The sequence below is a fragment of the Cetorhinus maximus genome, chromosome 19 (genome assembly GCF_964194155.1).
Source record: "Cetorhinus maximus chromosome 19, sCetMax3.hap1.1, whole genome shotgun sequence".
Taxonomy (NCBI): Eukaryota; Metazoa; Chordata; class Chondrichthyes; order Lamniformes; family Cetorhinidae; genus Cetorhinus; species Cetorhinus maximus.
The window spans coordinates 57606833-57618074 of record NC_135897.1 but is presented as its reverse complement, the minus strand read 5'-3'; the positions used below and the strand labels follow the sequence as shown (position 1 = coordinate 57618074).

The 11242-nt window shown below is 43.3% G+C and overlaps 1 long non-coding RNA gene across 1 annotated transcript; it reads right to left on the bottom strand.

The window, feature by feature from the left end:
- Positions 1 to 299: 299 nt before the first annotated feature.
- On the bottom strand, positions 300 to 10711 carry LOC144694201 (uncharacterized). The gene is made up of 4 exons (XR_013579676.1): positions 10434 to 10711; positions 8238 to 8311; positions 6745 to 6814; positions 300 to 1314 (listed from the first exon to the last, which is right to left on the bottom strand). It is a non-coding gene; the product is annotated as an uncharacterized LOC144694201 (long non-coding RNA).
- Between the last annotated feature and the right edge of the window lie 531 nt (positions 10712 to 11242).

Sequence of the window (11242 nt, the reverse complement as noted above, 5' to 3'; positions counted from 1 at the left end):
CTTTTTAAAAAGAAATTGCAGAAAACTGGTTAACATACAATTTGTAATCCAGAAGTGTAACTATGTACTCCTCTAAATCCCAACATACACACATACACACAAAGGACAAAACAAATAGGGTCCCTGTAGAGGTTGGCATATTAAAGGAAAAATCCTTCTGGCCAATGTGAAAAATTTATGAGAAAGGACTAAGTTCAAAGGGCTTTGACACTGTCGATCTGGTGTTCCTGTGTACAAAGACTGATCGCTGGTCACAGTAATTGTCTGGGAGTTCTTTCCAAAGGAGCTTCAGTGTGGAGGAGAACTGAGTGGAACTGAATGGGATCTCTCTCTCATCTCAGCTTCTCAGGTTTCCAAATACAGATGAGTTATATTGAGACGAGGATTTCTAGCTGGACACTGATAACTACACTGAATTTCAGTTGAGGGAAGGAGAGAGCGAGTTGGGCAACCTTCTCCTTTTCTGTTTTCCCAAAACTAAGTTCAAAACACAAGTTCAAAACGGAAACTCATCTCAATTAGGTAGTTTCCAGAAAATCATCAGGGCCTCAGAGCCTGAAAACAGTATTTTTTTTTCCATCAATTAAAGTTCAAGTAAGCAAATTGTTCTTATCTCTTCAGGTGCCTTGCTGGTCATTTAGCTGAAGTCATGTGACTCGTTGGAAAAGGCAGTTTGCCCACAGACCCAAGTGAACTTGTCACCTTTAAAAAAAGGTCAGTTTCCAAGAAAGTGTCCAAATAACTCAATATCCTTCCAATTTTTTTTAAAACATGTAATTCTTGGATATACATATTTATAGCATTTCCAAAGAAGGATCACTATCTTCAAAAAATTTCAGTGCTCCTTCAGTTAGCTTGAAAGCCTCCAACATGTATTGCTTGCTGTGTGATATTTCCTCCGCTTCTTCATCTTCTCCTGATAGAGCTCGCTTCTGCTGAAGCTGAAACAGCTCCTTATTAATCAAACAAACTCTTTGCCATTCCTTGGATAGTCAGTTAACTGGCATGACCCACACGTTCAATGTTGGTTCCATATATTCTAACATGCTGCACATTATACAGGTAATCTTCATAGCGCTTAGAGGAATAGCATTTTTGTCATTAGCCATGATCTTATTTTTGTTCTTGATGGCGGACACAGTCATTAGTAGAAGTCCAAGTGAACCAGCTATGGCTGCTGCCTTCTCTCCAACTTCATCATGTCATAGCACTTCTAATTTCTGTTCCAAAGTAATGACTTTCCTCTTCGTTTTGGGAGTAATGGAGTCCTTGTCACTTGATGCACATTTGCTAGTCATTTTGCAGACTTTACTCCTGTATCATAGGGTAAAATAATGGAGCAAAATAAAGCAACATCAGCTGATGTATCTTGGACAATTTATATATGCGCAGAATCTTATTAGTTCCTTATTAGCCCTACTCAAATACCCCGTGCACATGCGCAGAATATCACATGCATTGAATACTGTATCAAAGTTCTTTTCAAACATTCTATGGATATACGCAGATTGTGGATTAAAAGCCTACTCAGGCACTCTGTCAAGCCCAGGACCTTTTTTAACCATGTCCACAACAAGGATGGGTATCGATAATTTTGGCGAACTACTTTATAATGAGGTAAGCGGTAAGCACAACAAATACATCCGTTGTAATTTGTTAACTACTTAATAATGAAACTATGCTACTCAAAACAACTTAAAATGGGATATGGTTGCACATGATGTGCCTCACTACACTTGCCATTACAGTTTATATTTACAGCGTACATTTAAATTTAATGTAAAACATTCTCTGGTGCATACAGCGTGAGGGCTTTTACATGGTTTCCTGCCCTTTGAAATACAATGGCAGGAGGGCCTTAGACAGTGATCTTTCCCTATGTAGTGGCTGCCCCCAAGCTTTTGTACATCCCTCAGCATGTAGTCCTAGACCTTATCTGCAACACTAGGTTGTCGACAACTATTTGCACTTGAAAATCAGCAGGTTTCAGGCAGACCAAGGAGCATCTTTTATTGAGTTGATGGTTCACTAGAAGCAGTTGATGTTTATCTCAGTATGCGTCCCTGGGAATAGCCTGAAGAGCACAGAGTCCTGTATTAAGGAGCTGCTTGGGATGAACCTTGACAAAAAACAACTGCATCTCCTTCCAGACCCGCTTTGCAAAGGAACATTCCAGAAGGAGGTGGGTGATGATTTCTTCCCCGCAGCAGTCATCTTGAGGGCAGCATGCGGAGGCAGTGAAACTCCAGGCATGCAGGAATGTTTCTGATAGGAGTGCCCTTCTCACCACCAGCCAAGTTACATCTTGGTGCTTGCCTGAAAGTTCTGGTGATGAGGCATTCTGCCAAATGACTTTGACAATCTGCTCAGGGAACCTCTGACAGGACCCACCATCCCCTCTTCCAACAGAGCTCTGAGACATTATGTGTGGACCACTCTATGATGGACATGTGGTCAAATGTGTTTTTCTGCAAAAACTTTCACTGAGGGTCAGGTGACAAGCATAGTCCAACTGAATAGAGCTTTCCGCAGCGACGTGGCCAGACATATTCTTCACATCACCAGGGACAGGTAGAACCTCAGCACCTAATGGCACTTGGGTGTTTGTTTTCTGATGGTCTATGCACTGCTTGATGCAGCTGCACACAAAGCTCGCCATTAGGATGAGGGCGACATTGGGCATGGTTTTCCTCCCTGTTTATCTAAAGGTTTGTACATCATGTCTTTGTGGACATGGCCAAATTTCAATCTCCAGACAAAGCAGAGGATGGCTTGTGTGACCAGCTCGATGCAGGAGCAGGGTATGGGTCAGACCTGTGCCGTGTAGAGCAATACTGAGAGTGCCTTGCACCTGATGATCAGGCTCTTTCAGCAATTTGGAGGGAGTGCCACTCTGACATGCCCAATTTCTATTTCACCATTGGCTACATGCCCCTTCCAGCAATTAGTGAATGCCCCGGCCCCTCCGAACCATTTTTCCAACCCCTTCAGGCAGCCTGACCTAACAGTGAGGGGGACAAGTTACTGGTCGGTCAAGTTTCCAAAGAACATGGCCTCATTGTGGCTGCAAATTACTTTGGCTCCCAAGGCCAGTTCAAAATGGTTGCAGATGCTCATCAGTCTGTGAACCGACTATCCGAGCAGAAGATAGCAACCTCGTCCATGACCCTGATGCCCACTTCCTTCCTGATGGACTTGGCAAAAGATTTTATACAAATACAAACAAGACAGGGGAGGGAGGGCATTCCAGCCTGACTCCAGACTTGATCGGTAAGCTTTCTGATTCCCAACCATTGATTGAAATTGTGAAAACACAACTGATGGCCATTTAGAGCAATGGGTAAAATTGCAGATTCCCTCCATAAGTATCGACCATGTAGGTGTGAGACATTCTGTTAAAGGCCTTCTCCTGGTCCACCTGATGAGGCAGGTTGATCTCTGTTCCATACATAGGTGATTGTATCCCTGAGCAGTGCAAGGCCATTAGAGATCTTCCTGCTGGTACAGTGCAGGTCTAATTGGGGTGGATACCAATTCCAGAACAAAGCATACTCGATTGGTGATGACCTTGGACCGGATTTTGTAGTCCATGTTAAGCAGCGATACGGGTCGCCAATTTCTGATTTCCTCCCTCTCCCCCTTCACTTCTGGATGAGGATGATGATGCCTTTCTTCATGGATTCTGATATGCTCTAGGCCAGAAGCATAGTCTTGTACAATTCCATCAGGTCTGTGCCAATCCAGTCCCACAGACCCGAATACAACTTGGTTAGTAAGCTGTCACTTCCAGGAGTTTTACTTGTCTTGCATAGTGTGAGGGCCTTTATCTGTTCATCCAGAGTAAACAGCTTGTCTAGATTCTCCCATGACCTCTGTGATAGAGAACAGGAGAGTCTGGGAGGCTATAATGTTTGTGGGCTTCGCATCATACATCCTGGCATGAAAAGATTTGCTGATCCTTAGTGTGTCAGGCTGTGATGACATTACCAAGCCATTCTCTTCCTTCAGGCCCCTGATCGCAGAGCTCCTGCTGTGTGTTTTTTGGAAGAAGAAATGTGTGCATGTCTCATCCTTCTCCACGGAGAGTACTCTGGAGTGGATGATAATCTTGGACACTTCATCAGCAAAGAACGAGGTTTGCTGACTCTTCACCACTTGGAGCTCCTCCTCAACATCGACCACCATTGACTGCAGTAGGAGCAGACTCAGCATGCTTTTCTGGAGTCGGGACATCTCCCTCTGTCTCTCTCATCTTCTGAACACCTTTGAGGATGAATAACTTCTTGATATTTGCCTTGATTGCTTCCTACAAGTGCTCTGGGGACTCAAAGAGGAGGTTTCATCCAATCTTTGTAATCCTTTATGAGTTCCTCAATGTTTACTGCGGTCAATAGTTTCAGCTTCCATGTCACTCTGCAGTGGAAATCACCATGTAGAATGACTGCCTGGATGTTGCCAGCAGCAATGGAAGCTGCTGGAGGATAGTCCGTTGCTCACTGTTTAAAACTGAAGCAAACACGGTAATTAACCAGAGTGGAGTTTTTGTACACGATATCTGTTATAAGGTGGTGATCATCCACTACCTCCTTAAGTTCAGTGAAGTTGCCATTCCACAGCAGAATACCCAGACCAGAAGAACAGGAATTATTTCCCCCTAACCAAATCAATGGCCTATGGAACCACCATTGCCAGCAGTGCCTGTAGGTGGTGAAGTGTGGCATTCTGCACTCCTGCAGAAACAGTAGGTCAGCTTTGTCCTTGGCGAGGCACCCCAAAGTTGAAACACATTGTGTAGCAGGCTTTGCACTATGCACGTTAGTGAAGGCAATCTTCAAACCTATTAAAATCATGTGTCGTTTACCAGTCCAGTTGTCTGTGCTAATCGTAACCCTTGGGTATGTCCCTGTTTACTGATACTGTTAACAAACTGTTGCACTGTTGCTGGGCTGAGAAAACCATCATGATTCTCCTTGAGAGGGAACAGGGAGTCATGCAAGCAGGGAGGTTTGGGCTTTCCTTCATCAATGCTGCCTTTCCTTTCTGTTCCTCAACAAGGACTTTGCTGCTCCATGCTTCCTGGAGCTAGGGTGCTCTGGGTAGTTCACTACTCCTGGCTTCCCCGAGCTGGGTTACTGTGGGTGTCTCACTGCACTCAGTGCTTTGAGGTTGGGGTATTATTTATAAATGCAGGACTGTGATAGTGAACTTCCTTTGTATTTGCTCCTGGTTCTGGTTGACCTGGGATGAAATATTAACTCATACTGCTATCTGCTGCCATTTAACTTAGGCCTGTCTTTTAACAGGAAAGTGGTCTTCTTCTTTAAGTGGGACATTTTCAATTACTGTATCCCAATGCTTTCCCTGAAATGACAGAGTCTTACCTACTGCTCTCATGGTAAGCTTTTAAGAAAAGGTGCCAACAATGGTTATATTTTTCTTCAGCTTCACAATAGCTATAATATTAACAGTGAATAGCAGTCCTTTATAAGCTGGATTTTTGCAACCCCAGCAGGCCAATTGTATTGCTACTTTTTCAGAGTTCCCACGTGCAAGGAGCATATAGAATTTAGGGAGAGGCACCAGCGTAGCAAAATTTGTTTAAGATGGGATTCACTCCCACTGGTGCTGTTACATTTCTGATACAGATAACTGAAACCTTGATTTTGCTACATTCGCAAAACTAGGGCTTGCAGAATGTTTCTATTCATTAAATATTAGCCATGCTGATGCAAACCATGTTCATCAAGACATTCGTGATTCCAAATAATAGTTTGTTTTTGAAAGGAATCCCTTAGAAACTGTGTGCACCAAGGATGATTTAAAGGTTCATTGTCAATTAGAATTTCTGGCTTACAGAAAAAGACAGCTTGAAGGATGAATGTTGACAGTAAGCATACAAATTTATTTTCAATTTTATTTTATCATTTAGTCCATATGGCAGAGTCTCCCAAGAGCAATAATTTACGATCAATAGACTAGCTTATTCATCTCATTCAAGAAACAGAGCTTGTGGAATGATAAACGATCGAATAAGATTACTGTTCTTTCACTGCAAAGGACTCACTGGGGGAGATTTTGAGGCCCGCCGTCCGATCGAAGTAGGGCTGTAGCACCCGGAAAATGGAATGAGTTACAGCCTCACTCTCACCTATGATTTGCATGCAGAGTGACAGTCACCTCCTTTGCACAACAGTGGACAGCAAGCTGCAAACTGTTGGGGATGTTGTCTGCTCCAGCCTAGAAGAGCCCACCCAAAGAACTTCATGGCCATTACTACCTTTTACCACCACTGCCAATGCCATCCTCTCCCTGCTCTGAGGCTGCAGAACTGCCTGCAAGAGGTGGCAGATTCCAGTGAGCTGCTCCTTAGCGAAATGATGGTGTCACAGGCATTATTCCTCACTTCCATTGAGATAAGGAAATTGCTCCGTGAAGACTCTAGGTGGATTTGGCCATCCGCTTAGAGCGCCTCTTCAGCTCCTTCTTCTCCTCCTTCTTCAAACGGCATGTCCTTCTCTTTTGCCTCTTCTATTCTTTCTGTCAAACTGCAGGCCACTGGCCTAGAAACTACAGCATTCTAATTGGGAGCAAGTGGTCTCAGCTAAACCCTTGAAGTGAGAACCAAGGCCATCAGTACATGCCACACCGCTCCCTGTAGACTTTATCAGCTTTTATTGGCAGTACAAACCTCTGGGCAGTTATACTAACTCAGCGACAGCCAGTAGAAATGAATCAGTAACTAACCTGAAAGTGGTTAAAATCCCGTGAAGTAGCACTGGTGGGGGACCTTGCCTGCTGTTGAATGCATGTTCAGCTGTAAGTTAAGAGAGGGCATTAGCTGAGCTATTGAGATTGAACATGGCCCCACAAGAATAAAATCAGCATTACGGCGGCTATGCTAACAAATTACCCAGAATAGGATTCAGTGCTGTCCACGCCAGAAGTACATGTGTAAGGAAAGAATGTTGTTTTGGATGAAGGGCTCAGGTAATGGTGAAAGTACAGTCAACTGAGATTTGTGGCCTAAGTCCTGTGACTAACATTTAATGAAGGCTGGGATTTTCCGGCCCCATTGCAAGTGGGACCCATCGTGGGTGAGGTGGCCCCCCAGCCAGAAGCCCATTGACTTGCGGCGGGACCGGAAGATCACGGCAGCGGGCGGGTGTGGAAAATCCCACTCAATGAGTGGATACATATTTTTTTACCTGAAGGTTTGTCCCCTTTAAACAATAAATATTGGTCAATTTCAGCTCTAATGTAAAATTAATACTAATGGAGATAGAAGTATTGTTTACAAAGCTTAGAGCAGCAATTGGGCAGGATTTTTCCGTCGGCGTATGGAGGGTGGGGCCCGCTTGCCAACGTGTAAAATGACGCGCGGTGACGTCGGGCGGAACTCATGATGTCACCGCGCCCCATTTAAATTTTCCGGTAGGTGGGGGCGCAGCAAAATCAGCTGTGCACCCGCCGACCTGTCAATGGCCAATTGAGGCCATTGATAGAATCATTAAACTAATTAATGGACCTACCCGTTCAACCTTAAGGTTTGGTGGGCAGGCCAGGAGCCCTGGCGGGAATTAGAAAAAGCATGAAACCTCATCCACCTGCGGGATGAGGTTTCATGTAGGTTTTTAAAAATTTTATTAAAGTTTTTTAAAAAATGATGTGACATGTCCCAACTCATGTGACATGAGGGGACATGTCAGGGAGCTTTTTTTTCTATTTTTAATATTTGTGACAGAACAGCCGATCTCCCTGAGGCTAAATGCTGCCTCAGGGAGATGAGTGCGCTCTTTCGTGCACATGCGCGAAAGAGCGCACTCTTGGGTTTAGGCATTCCTCCATCCCCCCGCCTGCACAGGGAGCGCATAGCGCTTCTGAGCGGATGTTGCGCTGGGCGGGCCTTAATTGGCCCGCCCATGTAAAATGGCACTGCGCCCCCGATTGGGGGTGCTGATCGGAGGCACGCATTCAACTTCGCCCCCAACCGGGAGAAAACCCTGCCCATTGTTTATGAGAATATCACTGTTTTACACTAACTGTGGTTTTCTTCAAGAAGGAGATAGAATCCTAAACAGCTGCAGGACCCAAATTGTTGGTTGTTGATTCAATTTGTGAAGAGATTTCTTCTTATTTTCTTTCAGGCTATTAATATATTGCAAGTACCAAGGAGTATTTAGAAATCTTAAATGACACAATTTTTAACTCACTATATTTAGTTCTGCCCATCTTCTTACCTGCTCATTCAGCAGCTCTTGTAACCTTGAGGTATTCATTTGAGGGTTAAACTTGATTCTATTAAAATTCTTTTCTATCGATAAAGAGCGCATCAACATGAAAATGTTCAAGTGAAGAAAAGAAGGAGCAGTTATTCTGTTTTTGTTACATATTCAGAAAAAACCCATCAATGTTCTGTTATTGCCATACTCCTTAATGACTATTACTGCATAATGAACCTTCTGTCTGCATTGTTTTGACAGCTCCGGGAAGAGCGGTCTACCAGTGTCTAAGGAGGAGGTGGTCAGAGGTATGGGATCTGCGCTGTTAAGTGTGGATCCTTTTGTCATACCAGCAGAACTCCATTGTCATTGCAAAGTGAGTTGAAGAATGTTTTGTTTTATGGCATTAGAGGTGTTATCAGCAGAGACTAAAGTGTAAAATATTCCTAAAAGTTACTGTAACACTTACAATATGTAGAGCTTATACACAAGACTTTTAACATAATAGATGATTCTCAAGAAACATAACACATGCCAAATTAATTTACCAATTATTGCTGAAAAAATAGACATGCTGTTGAAGCTTTTCATCTTGCACAAATCAGGACAGATGCAAGAAAACCAAATTTCAAAGGGAACAAAAATTTATATTATATGAGAAAAGGGTGCTGATTAGTTGACAAATGGACTCTGATTGGTTGAGACCAAGCCCCCAACCTCAATTCTTTCAACTCCAGACTCAATGAGCTTAATTTTACAGTTCACCCATGGATAAGAAAGCAAGAAGGTTGACCCATAAATTAGGTTGCCATGCCATCAGTGGTATACCCACTGCTAGTCCATCGCCCCTGCCTTTACCACAATTATATGAGAATGGGGAGACATTGATTGGGTCGCCTTCCCATGGCCCAATTTAGGCCCTTGAGTGGAAAATTAAGGGCCTCAATCCACTGTTGCTTTGATTTAACAGATGTGGGAGAGACTGGCACTCAATTTGCACCCCTGCAGTTGTTGGTATCTTGCTGGGCATCTGGAGTCAATCGGAGGCCTGTCCCCTCAGTTTTACCCTCGCACATCTACCCTCCCTGACATGCACCCCCCTGCCACTTGCCTGGCCCCAGCAAGATCCCGAACATACCTGAATGTCTGGGTCCATCAATGGCCTACCTACAGCACTAACTATGACACTGCTGTTGCTTGGCACTGCCAGATGGAGATCTGATGACTTTAAATTGACTGGCAGCTCCATGAGGTGGGACTACCTACTGGAGATGGATGGAAGTCTCCCCTCATGCTAATTAAAGGGCCGTTTCTCAAAAATTAAAGTGGGGAGAGCCGACTATCCAGAGGCGGCCTCACCACTGATATTTATGCTGGGTGTGGGGATCGGCCCTCAACATATTATTCAGCCCAATTATTCCAATGCTCCGCATGGTTAACCTTTCATCTCCAACCATCCAAAACTTGGCTGCTCATGTGCTATCCCATACCAAGGCCCACTCACCCATCGATGCTGACCTCTTTAGCCCACATTGACTCCTCCAAATTTAACATTTTCTTTCTTGCATTTAAATCCTTTTATGGGACTTTCTCTTCCTCGTCTCTGTAGCCACTTCCAACTCCACATTCCACCTATCCCACCAATACTCTCAAACTCTGGTCCCTCGTGTACCCTCTCTTCCTTTGCCTACCATTGGCTGCCATGCCTTCAGCCACAACCCCCACCTTCTGTAGTTACCTTTATAGTTACCTTTATAAATTCCAACACCTCTCTCTCCTTAAATCATCTCTTTGGCCAATTTTTCATGAATTACTCTTAATATCTCCAGATTTGGCTCAGAGCCCATCTTATCCCTTTCTGATAAACCCTCTGTATGTTTTTGCTATGTTTAAGGGTGCTATAAATAAAATTTAAAAAAATGTCATTTTTATCCACTTTGTAATACAATTTGTATGTGAGTAAATGAACATACATGTTAGCTATATGGTAACTTGACTTTATAGAAACATTTATCCAAATGACCATTGAACTGTTGTAACTTTTTGCAACAATAATAAATTGTACTGTGCTGCACTATAGGCATGCATGCAGAGTTTAGAAAAAGTGATGCTCTAAAGATTCAGCATGTAGCCAGTGTGAAACAATGAAGGGAATCTGTTGGAGGCATGTACACCTTGCCCATCTATTTGACACAGAAAATGGGCTATTCTTACCTTACCGGTCTTCTTGAAGATTTTAACCCATTTCCTGATCAGATTCCATCTTGTCTTGAATTTGCAGATTGCTTTACCCTAGCCGTCTACCTCGCAGCAGACATATTTATGCTGAGAGGTAGGTAAGAGGACAACTTTCCTTTATTGGATCTCTCCTAAATGGACTTCAAAACATGCTTCAAACAACATTGTTGATCTTTTCCATTTTGCCTGTCAGCCAGAAAGCTGTTCATGTTCCACTTTTAGACTTGAGCACAAAAACCGAGGCAGACTCTCCAGTGCAGTGCTGAGGGACTGCTGCACAGCCTGAGGGGCTGTTGTTCACTTGTATCTTTAAATATGTTTTTACCACTCTTATTAGTTCATCTGCATACTATCAACAAATAGAAGGACATGAAAGTACAGTTTTGTTATAGGGAACCAAAAACAGAAGAGCAGAAATCCACCCACTCAGTTACCAGACACATTAGTCTGTTTGCATCTCATGGCCTTTTAACATTAACTTTGGAGACATACTGTAAATTCCAGCACATTATAATCGTTGCTGCAAACTTTTGGCACCAATGCTGATTAAAACAATACTAAAATGACCTGGAAAGGATGGGTCATATCAGATTGGCTTTCTTCATTCACAATGATCTTGTGATTGCTCTCTTACCATTTCTGTAACTGAATTCATTGTAAAAAAAAAATGGAAATCATCACCCTTTCCCACAAGTCCTAAAGCCTCTGGTAACAATTTCAGTTAGAAAATTGGCACATTAGAATGTAGTTGTATCAATTACAGTGAAGTAACAGGTGTATCTGTT